Here is a 12,463-nt window from a genome sequence, read left to right as displayed (position 1 = left end):
AAGCGATTGTGGCTGAGGAGGATTATGCATAATTAAAAGTAATAAATTGAGACAATCAACTTATGTAATTGTCATGACCTCGCTAAGATTAAAAAAGTCGTTTTATGCGGTATACCCCATGAAATACTTCGCTATAATGCATGAACATGGCGCCAACCACTCTCTGATTATTCATAGCCGAAGCGATGTCATAACTGAATTTTTGGAGCTCTATCTCATTGTCGCGTAGTAGCCGCCACTTTTGGGTTACCTTGTTCAGTGTCGGCACATTTAAGCATCCTTGCATGATTTGTGTGAAGGCAATATTTGTGGGCACTTAAATCTGCATATCAGTGTAAGCGCCAATGAAATGAATTTATACCTTCTAACGTTCGCTGTCAGCGGTGTTTCGACTTTACACCTGCCTATTAAACCCATCTTTTCAGCGTCAATTTAGTAAAGTCGAAACACCGCTGACAGCTAACGTTAGAAGGTGTAAATACATTTCATTGGCACTTATACTGATGTGTAGTTTTAAATGCCAACAAATATTACCTTCACACAAATCATGCAAAGATGCTTAAAAGTGCAAGCACTAAACAAGATACCCCAAAGTGGCTGCTACGAAGCGACGATGAGATAGAGCTAGAAATATACGAACTCTTGTACAAGGCCTGTGAGAGAGAACAAAAAAATTATTTTTATTTTTATACACTAGTGGTACAAACAGGTCTTAACCTCCATATTCAAACATTTAAAATTTATTACGCCTTAAAGACTCTAAGCGTGCACCCATGCAGCCACAAAGTAATAAAACCTTGTTTCGTGTAATACACAGATTTAAAATCCTTATCTAAAAAGGCTTTTTTCATTTCACAGAAAGGTCGTGGCAAGTCGTCGTTAAAAAGGGGCCAAAAGTAATAAAAAAAGCCCCGGTCATCAAGCAGCAACTTCATTCGCCATGTTTACGCGCAGCCGAAAGCGTGCATCGCATGTTGCGAACCATCGGGGCTTCCGGGGGGCAGCTAAACGTCCTCGCGAAGTCCTCCAGTTGCTTGAGTGGAGCGTTGGTTAGGCTCACTGCAATCGGAGACCACTTTTCCGGGCAGCGGTGCGACGTGGTGAGCATGTAGAAGAACTGGCCGTGAGAGAGATACCACGTGCTCCACGCATGCTTTTGGACGTGCCAGTCTGGTCCGCTCAGTGCTCGAAAGATCGACGCCAAGCCAAGTGCATCGACAGCCACGGCACGGGGCTTATCCGATATCGTTTCGGAACTCGGGAATGAGTCGATGGAAAGCGTATAGTTTGAGACGTAGCAATCCACGAGGTGCTTCAAATTAGCAACTGTCTTGTTTCCCCAAGTGCTGCTGCCCAGCACCACGTGCCAAAGACTCTCCGCCATAACACGACCAAGGACAATCATGCTCAGCAGCACAGATCGGAAAGACGTTCCCGATTCCGAGCATTTGTATACTCGTGGTGGAAAATACAACAATTGCCGGTCCTTGTAATACATTACACTTTTGTAATAAAGGGATGACAGTCCAAAGTCAAAACGACGCTTTTGTTCAAAGGCAAACGTGTAGGCACGCCCTAGCAATAAATTTGTGGCAAAAAGGGGGGTGGGCATGGGAACTTCCATCGAGGCTTTTAGGCTCTCTGACGGAGTAAGAAGAGAAATGCCTCCCAAGAAGGTTTTGAGTCTCGGATGGTCTGCAGGGTCGAAGAGAGAACTAGATCGGCAGTCCTCGTAAACAGAATCCCTGACTACCGTGAATATGGTTCGCGCATTCACTTCAACATCGGTTTGTACAAGAAGTTGAGCTATTAATAGTTCTGAAAGTCCATCCATAGACTTAAGGCTCTCCTCACAGCTACGTAGCACAGTTGACCTAGTCATTCCAGGCTTTATATAAAACTGTGCATAGCCAGTTTCTACACTTTTCCATACAAGGAGGACCGCCTTTTGTCCGTCGGCAATCTTTTCTGCCTTTGCAGAAAAGACGTCGTAAGTAGCCCTAATTGCGTTTAGTCCATAGGCAACCATCGTTTCAGCATTGGTTACTGAGCGTCCAAATACTTCCAAGACGGCTTTATGGTCATTGATGCTCCAGACATCATTACCAGAATGGGCGTCGAAATAAATTTCGTCGGCGTCAAAAACGTCCCTTGGATAACGGTTGCAAAGATTATCCAGAATTTCTATAGCTCTCCCTTCAGTCACAGTAATGTTCAGTACATTTCTCAGGGCGATAGCCGACGCTTCAAGAGCCATATATGAGAGCGAATTTGACTGGCACCACGAAGTGCCAGGAAGCATTAAAAGCGAGGAGTACGCGAACAAAGATGCTTGAAAGAGTGACGGAAGCTTGTATCTCATATTCATTGTGAGAAAGTACGCTATGGCGTTTCTGGTGTTCGGTTTCGAGAGCATTTGTCGCGTCGCATTGACGATAGTCGAGGCCAGGTCAGAGAAGAAAAGTCCACGCCGAGAAAGCGTCGCGACGCATGACGTGTGGTAGGCAGAAAGGAAGATCCTAGCGCTGCTACTCTTGGCCCCGTCCGGCAGCACTCCCGTAACTACAACCTTTTTCCACCAGGTTGGGCTTAACTTCGAAGATCCGTGATCGCCGTTAGCACACACGTACGCGACAAAGTCGTTGCAAAGGTCTACGCTCTTGTTCAAGTTTTGATACATCTCTTCGGCTTCTCCCGGGCAGCAAAACGGTGTGTTCGTACCTATCGTAGGGACACGGTGCTTGCTGATGTAGACTCCGAACCCCACGATGATAGTGAAGAATGCTGTAGCAGCTATAAAGATGCAGACGGCGCAGAATCGACCGTAATGAGTGTTCCATGTTGTACGAAAGTTGTGAAGAATGGATACTTTTGAATTCCACCAATGCTGAATAGGTGAGCCTGTGTTGTCAGCCATGCCACCGTTCTTCTTCGTTGTCTTCATCAACTACATAGGCGACAATTAAAAAAATTTAAAATTCGTGTGGCGCTGCTTATTATATTTAGTTTTGAGGCCTTAATCGTTAGGGTGTCATAACGGCGGTGCTGCTGTTGAGGTGAGTTATTCACGACAAACTCAGCCCCACAAGCAATAACATAAGAATCAAAGATAAATATTCTCCTGCGCGTTATTTCATGACGAGGACAGAAGACATGGACTGGAGGCGGCTGCACACAGGCAATTTTCCTCATTTGAACGTGTATCAGCAAAGTGTTAGGTTTTGGCGCGACTGCGACGGCAAGACAGACGCGCGCTGGTGTTAGACAGTGATGTTACCGTTACAGTTTGACAGTGCTCTTACCGTAAAAGTAGATACCATTTTTTTTTCTTTTTATATTTGACTTTCGCATGTTATTGTGGATCTTGGAGGCCATGATGGCTATATAAATATTTTATAAACCTGTACAGAATTAGAAACAAATTAAGATTTGTATAAATGTGTGTAACTTGATCTTTGTAAGTGCTGATGTATGTCACAAGACGTGTATTTTTTCTGAGGGATTTGTATTTCATTATGTGCGAACTTTACGACTGCGAGGATCCGATGTGATGGACATGATATTATCTCGCGAGTGGTTTTTCAATTTGGTTAGCTTTATGAAGCTATCTAACCTTGCACCTGTGTCCGGGGCAGTCGCCTCGTCAAGCCGCCTCAACCAGCGGCTTTTTAGATGCGACTGCATCTCATTCACTCGCCTTGTCCCTCAATACGGCGTTGTTGTTTTCCGTCCACACCCGTCCCGCATTCTCCTCGCCGCGCCAGCGTCGCTCGCCGCCGCTCACCCCCTCTCCTCTCCGATAGCAAACACTCTCTCGCGAGGGTCATTGGGTTGGATTGGATTGGATTGGCTTGGATTGGATTGAATTTGGATTGGATTGGATTGAAGTGGATTGTGTTTGATTGTGCTGCGTCATAGCCGCACCACGTTGCGTCATAGCCGCGGTAGGGGGTTCACGGCACGTTTCACGCGATGGGGGAATCAACCTAACGGAAACAACAACGGAACCCCCTATGCGGCGCATCTACATAGGGGTTCCCGCGAGGGGAGGTGGGAGTAATTTCTGCGGTTGCCTCGTCCTTTGTCAAAAAGGAAAAATAGAGATATTGACTTTGACTTTGAAAAAAAGTGAAAGAATTCGGTTCTTTTGGTGCTAGAACCGCCTGGTGCTAGAACCACCAACACGAAAACTGAATCTCCGCATACTACATGTTACGAGCTCGATATCGGGACACAAAGTCCGAAACGCTGCCGCGCAGTGATGGGAGGAAAATACCAGATCTATCAGGTGCAGGAGGGCAGATCATGAGAGTAGCTGAAGCACCGAAGAAGAAGATGCCAAAGGGGCACAGCTGGACCGCTGCCGACTTCCGCTGGCTGGCTTCAATTATATCAAAAACCGCGCGCGGAATCCTTTGCGTATGCAAGAAACCCTAGAATTGCCCCGGAAACGAGAAGTACATTGCTAAAAGCAGTGCGAAGCAGGTCTCCAGTGTTGCGTCGTAGCCGCGGTGACATCGCGGCCAACACACGTGAATTGGCCACCCTTCGCCTTGCGCTAGATTGAATGGAAACGCCACTGGCACTGAAGGAGGATGAGAAAAAACTGTAATAATGTACAGGACATAGTTAAAGAGAGTGAGAGGCAGTTAACATTCTCTATCGTGGGTGGTGATCCTCAGTCCGGGATCCCATTGGTCGAGGTCGCCGCCCGTACCGGCTTGACGAGACCCCGTTGAGACTCCAGGTCCGAGCAGCCGGACAGGGCCACCTCCCAGCACTCTCGCGCTGGCGTCCCTTTAGCTTTTACTCCTGGATTATGTTGGCAGTCCCATACCTTATGATATTTGTCTGCCCACTAGCCGCAGAAGTTACATCAACCTGAGAAGGATGGGTTGATTTGTTTTACCCTGGGGGGGGGGCGCTGTAAAATGATCCCGTGTGTAGCCTGCGGAGATGGCGCTCCTGAGTTTTATTTGGGCCCTCGTAGGGGACTAGGAACATCTGCCTACCGCAGCGCAGGTAGGTTGTGACCTCAGAGAATGTGTTTAGTGGGTAATGTACAGGCGTACGGTCAGTGGCACTAAAAAAATCGTGTCACCGAGCTCTCGGGCGCGTTCGTTTCCGACAGTTGTTTATCTGAATGATCCAAGGTAATCCTGTACCCAACATTCGGAGATATTCTGTTATCGATCCCGCCGGGCTTTCTGATATCCTCAGTGTTGTTCACCGTGGTTTTGATCACCATCCCGTTACCCCGAATGTGCAAACTAGCATTTATGGAGAAAAAATTGCACTTTTACTTGTTCTAGAGTAACCCATGTCTTATTTCATTCTCTTCATTGTATTTACGACAAGCTTGCCACACAAGTCTTCCGGTTGAAAGAACCTATCTACGTCTCGCTGCCCAGTTATGTACAGTCAATTCGTCCCCTAGACTCACGGACATATAATAGAGTTATGTATAAAAGTCAATAAAACTCGTGTCCTTATTATGCGTCCATTGAAGCTGAAGGCCACTTTACGGTTGCCTTTCAACTCGTAAATATAAATAAACATAATGGAACTGAAACAGGCTTTTAAGATTTTCCACACGTACTGGATGCCACAAAAGCAAACGGAGCATGCGAGCGGCGCGCAGGAACGATTGGCGTGGCACCTACTGTTCCAGTGCCACCTGCCGACATCGTTGAATGCGTATGCGGGTCCTTCGCTAGTCAAAACATGTCAATTTTCTGGTTTTCGGCCACAACACTTTGTCTCAAAAGTATCACTTGGCATCGATTTTGCCGCACGACGAGAGACTGGCATGATTCCCAACTATCTGAAGGCGCTCTTTCCGTGGCTATCCGCACACACTCACGCGCGCACGCAACCACAAAAGGGATTGCCCTAATCCAGCCTTGTTAAGGGAGCAAACCACACCAGCGGATGACCTTGGCCAGTGGGAAGCGGACAGAACTGAAGTGTGGAGGCGAGGCTGAAACGAGTAGGTAACGTTGCTTGGAGTGGAAAAGGAAAGTTCCAGGAGAGCCGTGTGCACGCAAGAGGATGAGACCCCGTTGGGTATCCTGAACCTGAGCTCTCCAGACGTCTCGTTCCAGCGGGCCGCGTCCGGTCCTACAGACTTTTGGCCACCTGCGTGCCCTGCTAGTGGGCGACACGCGGCTGGCCGAAAGTCGTCCACCGGCAACTCCCAGTTGCCTTTTCCCAGCCGCCTATTGTCGCTTATCACACGGTTGTGCGCGGGTGCCGTGCACGACGGTATCTGCTAGAGCTACGATGCGTTGGCCTCAGCAACGACTCGGCACCCGGGACGAGTGTGTCAGTGCCCCGTCGCGCCTCGCATTGGTCTGCGTGGCATCGCATGGTGTCGCTAAGCGCAGACTCCCTAACAACACCTCCGAATCGTGGTGAACCATTTTCATGAACTATTCCAACTATGGTTTTCTTGATGTCGTATATCGTGTGCAAATTATGTTTTTGATTTCAGGTTGCTTCATTCTTCCTTAGTGAAGAGAACATGACTCAACTCCAGGCTGTCCAGATTGCTTGCGAGAGAGCGGAGGAACAAGGACTTCGGCCCCCTGCGCAAGTGCGGCTCGCATCCGCAGGACGCAGACACTAAGACTGCAATGAATTTTCTGGACCTCAAAAAAGTTCTCTGTCTGTCTGACTGCCTGTCGTGATGGATGTTTGGTTGGCCAATCCGTATTGCACCCTGCCACAATCATCATCAGCGCTGCCTGGCCAGGCATGGGCAGGGAGGGTGTGGTACTCAGGGTTCCCCTAAGGGAAGATGATAACGGTGGTTGAACACGAAGCTATTTCGTGATAGATTCTTTGGTTGCCAATCCCTAGGGCATCCTGCTACAATCATCATCAGCGGTGCCTGGCCAGGCATGTGCAGTACAGGTGTTCTGCTCTGGTTTCCCCTACGGGAAGATGACGACGGTGGTTGAACGCCAAGCTAATGATGGATTCTTTGGTTGGCCAATTCCTATTACACCCTGCCACAATAATCATCAGCGGTGCCTGGCCAGGCGTGCATAGTAGAGGTGTGGTTTGCAGGGTTCCCCTACAGGAAGATGACGACGGTGGTTGAACATGAAGCAGTCTTGTAATGAATTTCTTGGTTAGCCAATCCGTAGGGGCATCCTGCGCAATCATCATCAGCGGTGTCTGGCCAGGCATGCGCCGTGGGGTGTGGTACTGTGGTTTCCCCAACGCGAAGATGACGACGGTGGTTGAACGCGAAGCTATCTCAGTAATTGGGCGCACTCCGGCACGTCATCGGAGAGTGCGATTTCACCGAGGCAATCTCTCCACCCCTTACCCAACCCTCAATCACCCTTCCCACACCCTTTAACGAGCGATGGGAGACCTTGCTAACCAGCCCCGCCTTTGAAGACCAGCTCGTCCTGATCTCCAGGGGCCAGGCAGCCGCGGTAGGATATGGGTCCCGTGAAGAGGGAACCACCCCATCCGGCACGTAGTCGCCGAAATTTTGTGTGGCTAAATAAAGTTGTTCTCTCTCTCTCTCTCTCTCGTGATAGATTCTTTAGTTGGCCAATTCCTATTGCACCCTGCTACAATCATCATGAGCGGTGCCAGGCCAGGCATGGGCAACGGCTGTGTGGTACTCAGGGTTCCCCTATGGGAAGATGATTACGGTGGTTGAACGTGAAGCTACCTCGTGATGGATTCTTTGGTTGGCCAATCCCTTGGGGCATCCTGCCACAATCATCATGAGCGGTGCCTGACCAGTCATGGGCAGTGGGGGTGCGGTACTCAGGGTTCCCCTACTGGAAGATGAGGACGGTGGTTGAACGCGAAGCTATTTCGTGATAGATCATTTGGTTGCCAATCCATGGGGGCATCCTGCCACAATCATCATCAGTGGTGCCTGGCCAGGCCTCCGCAGTGGAGGTGTGGTACTCCGGTTTTCCCTACGGGGAGATGACGACGGTGGTTGAACGCCAAACTATCTTGTGATGGATACTTTCGTTGGCATTTCCTAGGGGCATCCTGATACAATCATCATGAGCGGTGCCTGGCCGGTCATGAGCAGTGGAGGTGTGGTACTCAGGGTTTCCCTACGGGAACATGATGACGGTGGTTTAACGCGAAGCTATCTCGTGATGGATTCTTTGATTTTCCAATATCTAGGGGCATCCTGCCACAATCATCATCAGTGGTGCCAGGCCAGGCATACGCCGTGAAGGTGTCGTGTTTCCCTTACGGGAAGATGACGACGGTGGTTGAACGCGAAGGTATCTCGTGAAGGATTTTTTGGGTCGCCAATGCCTATTGGTATCCTGCCACAGTCATTATCGGTGGTGCCTGGCCAGGCATCCACAGTGGAGGTGTGGTACTCCGGTTTCCCCTGCGGGAAGATGACGACGGTGGTTGAATGCGAAGCTATTTTGTGATGGATACTTTCGTTGGACAATCCCTAGAGGCATGCTGTCACAATCATCATGAGCGGTGCCTGGCCAGTCATGAGAAGTGGGGGTGTGGTACTCAGGGTTTCCCTACGGGAACATGATGACGGTGGGTGAACCCCAAGCTATCTCATGATGGATTTTTTGGTTTTCCAATCCGTAGGGGCATCCTGCCACAATCATCATCAGGGGTGCCTGCCCAGGCATAAGCAGTAGAGGTGTGGTACTCCGGTTTCCCCTACGGGAAGATGACGACGGTGGTTGAACGCGAAGCTATTTCGTGATGGATTCATTGGTTGGCCAATGCCTAGAGGCATCCTGCCACAATCATCATTGGTGCTGCCTAGCCAGGCATCCGCAGTGGAGGTGTGGTACTCCGGTTTCCACGATGGGAAGATGACAGAGAGGCAGACAGACAGACAGACAGAGAACTTTATTGAGGTCCAGAAAATCCGTGGCAGTCTTAGAGATTGCGTTCTGCGGATGCGGGCCGCATTTGCACAGGGGGCGGAAGTCCTTGTTCCTCCGCTCCATCGCAAGCACTCTGGACAGCCCGGAGTTGAGTCATGTACTCTTCACTTTGTAGGGCTTCTTGCCACTCTTCTTCTGTCATAAAGTTACCGCGCGGTAACGCAAGGCATTTCCAGAGCATGTGGTTTAATGAGCATGTGGTGCTATTACATTTCGTTCAGTGCTGTTGGATGTCGTATGCGAAGTGGCTAAAATACGCTTCTCGAGGGGAATGTACTCGTTTGGAGCCTTCTAAAGGCAGTGGATTGTGATCGCTGAAGCTTGGTGTGCGGGGCTAGATATTTCTCTCTAGTTTGTAGTGTGCCGTGATCTCGTTGAAAGTTTGTAGCGGATCTCTATACTCTTCCCAGTCACGTATCTTCAAGCGTCCTACCCTGCTGCGGCGGGTGATTTCACGCGCGCAGTCGTGGGTCATCTCGTTGGCGTTGGGAATGTTCTCGTGTATTTCATGTCACATGTGGGCAGGGAACTACGTAACGTAGTGATAGTCGTCCTCAGTTCTGTTGGTAATTATTCGCGCTGCTTCTTTGGCTATCGTTCCTCTGAGGAACGCACGTACTGCTGCCCATGAGTCCGAGTAGATTTTCGGTCTCGAAGGGTCGGCCATAGCCAAGGCAACCGCCACTTGTTCTGCGATAGCGGGTTTATGGGTAACTATGGATGTTTCGTTCAGTAGTTTGCCAGCAGGGTCGTTCACGACCACCACGTATTTGTTGGAACGGCCGTATCGCGCTGCATTCACGAACGTTGACGTTCACCACCCTTCTTGCACAATTTTCAGTAGCGCCTTTGCCCTGGCCGCCCTCCTGGCTTCGTTGAATTACTGGTGTAAGTTGCGATTCATGGGCCTGGTTTCGAAGGTCTCCCTGGTTTTCCCATCGAGTTGAACTTCGTAGGTCTCAAAATCTTCGGAGATGTGCCCCGTGGTGAGGAGTATGGCCCTCCCTGCTCTCGTAGATAGTAGTCTTTGCCTTTGGGCTTCTCGTTGTGCCTCGATGATCTGTGTTAGTTTGTTGTCTACGCTTAGTCTTTGAACATTTTTAGTGCTGGCACTAATCGGGAGACCAAGTACCTTCTTGACGCATTGCCTAATGAGCGTGTCGACTTTGGCCACCTCGGTTTTGGTCTAGTCTACCACTGCTGCGACGTAGTGTACGTTACTCATTAGGAAAGCGTTGTAAAGTGTTAGGAGGTTGTCTTCCGTTAAGCCCCCTCGTCTGTTCGATACACGTGCGACGAATCGGATTGTGTCTTCCGATTTCTTGGCGAGCTTTTCAATAGTTCTCGTATTTTGTCCTCCAGATTGTTTCATTAGCCCGAGGGCCCTCAGTGTGTCTGCTATGGGGATGGGTTGCCCGTATTGTGTTTCGATTCTTATGTTCGGTTGGTTAGGGGGTGGTTGACCTCTACCGCCCTTCCTGTTAGATCTGTACAGGGGCAGTTCCGATTTCGGAGGCGACAGCTGGAGACCCGAGTCACGGATTAGCTCTCCGTTATCTCCATGGCAGTCTGCAGGGCGTGTTCGGTTTCTGCTTCCGATCCTCCAAAACTCCCTACCGTGATATCTTCTGCATAGATGGCGTGGTTGATTCCTTTAATTGTACTTAATCTGTGTGACAGTCCTTACATGGTGAGGTTAAATAGCAATGGAGACACGACGGCTCATTGCGGTGTTCCTTGCGGCCCCAGATAGAATTCTCGTGATTGGAGGAGTCCGATTTTGATCGTTGCTTTCCGGTCTCTAAGGAACGATTTAATGTACGAATAGAATTTCGTCCCCAGGTTTTCTTTGGAAATGGCTTCAAGTATGAATTTGTGCTTAACAGTGTCGAATGCTCTGGTTAAGTCGAGTGCTAGGACGCCTCTCACGTCTTTGGAGTAGTTGTTCAGCATCTGGTGGCGCAGCATTAGCATCACGTCCGGGGTCGATAACCCAGGCCGGAAACCCACCATGTTGTGCTTGAAGATGTCGTGTTTCTCGATGTAGTGCGATACTCTGTTTTGTGCGACGTGCTCGAGTACCTTTCCAATGCAGGACGTAAGCGATATGGGTCGCATGTTGTTGGGGCCCAGAGTTTTGCCGGGTTTGGTAATCAGTATCACTGATGCCGTTTTCCACTCATTAGGAACATGTCCAGTTTCCCAGGCCTGGTTGGCCGCATTCATCAGAGTTCTTACTGACTTAGCATCCAGGTTGTGGAGGAGCGTGTTGGTGATCCCATTGAGCCCCGGTGACGATCAGCAGTTTAGGTTTTGCAGGGCTTCCCAGACCTCTTGTTCCGAGATCGGCTCGTCCAGACCGGGGTTCCCTTCGCCCTTGTAATCCCGGTAGTCCTCTTCGCTTGTCCAAAGGGGGAGGTAGGTATTCGCTAGTTCTTCTAGGATGACGTCGTCTGTTAGACCTTTCTCGCGATGTTGATGTAGGATCCTGTAGATCAATATCTGTTGATTGCTCTTGGTTTGCGTACCATCGATGAGGAGTTTGAGGAGGTTCCATCTCCCCCCCGCTCTCATACGGCCGTCCAGTTGTGTGCATATTTCATTTCACTTCTGCTGGTTAAGTTCTCTGGCATACTTTTCTATTTGTTTGTTGAGGAGCGCGATTTCCTTACAAAGTCTCCCATTGAGCTTCTGCGTTTCCCACCTCTTTCTGAGCGCGTTTTTGGCTTCTAGCAGGTGCGCTTATTTATTGTCCATCGCTTCGTACTCCGCCGGTGCTTGAATTTCTTTAGTGACCACTTTGACATTATCTTTTATGATCCTGATGTATTCGGTGAAGGTATTGACCTCCCGCTTGCCATCTTTGCGTCTTTTTCTGAAGGCGTCCCAGTCTATGGTCTTGTGCTTCCTGGTACCAGGGTTGGCAGTTTCTGCTTCTATCATTGTTTGGAGTATTACCTGGTCACTGCCAAGATTCTCCTGCAGGTTAACCCATGTAGCATTCCGGCTGTTCCGGACAAATGTTAAGTCCGGGGTCGTGTTGCACTCTACACAGTTACCTAGCCTAGTCGGGAAGTTGGGGTCAGTGATTAGAGTTAGTGAGTGGTTGATTGTGGCCTGTAGTAGTCCGGTTCCCTTCCTAGTAGTCCGGTTCCCTTCCGCATCCCAGTAAATGTATCGCCAGTTACCTCACGCTCTCGCCATATCCAGAATCACCCCACCAAACATACAAATGACGTCACCTTTTCTATTCTCTACACAAACATAAGAAGTATCATGCCGAAACGAGACGAAATATGCACCATAATTCAATCATCTGATTGTGACGTTGTGATGTTGACAGAAACATGGCTTTCACCTTCCATCAAAGATTCTGAAGTTCTTCCATACCTAACCAATTTCACGTTGCATCGCCAGGACCGCTTATCCGGTCGAGGTGGTGGCGTGCTCATCGCTATTAAACATACAATCCGTCACTTTATTATTAGCATTATGAGTCTACTGGAAGCCCTTTGGGTAGCTTGCGAAAGTTCACATGGGCTGATCAT

This window comes from Haemaphysalis longicornis, unplaced genomic scaffold (assembly GCF_048455015.1).
Source record: "Haemaphysalis longicornis isolate Haplotype H1 unplaced genomic scaffold, Haemaphysalis longicornis Haplotype H1 scaffold_3, whole genome shotgun sequence".
Classification (NCBI taxonomy): domain Eukaryota; kingdom Metazoa; phylum Arthropoda; class Arachnida; order Ixodida; family Ixodidae; genus Haemaphysalis; species Haemaphysalis longicornis.
This window is presented reverse-complemented; position numbering follows the sequence as displayed.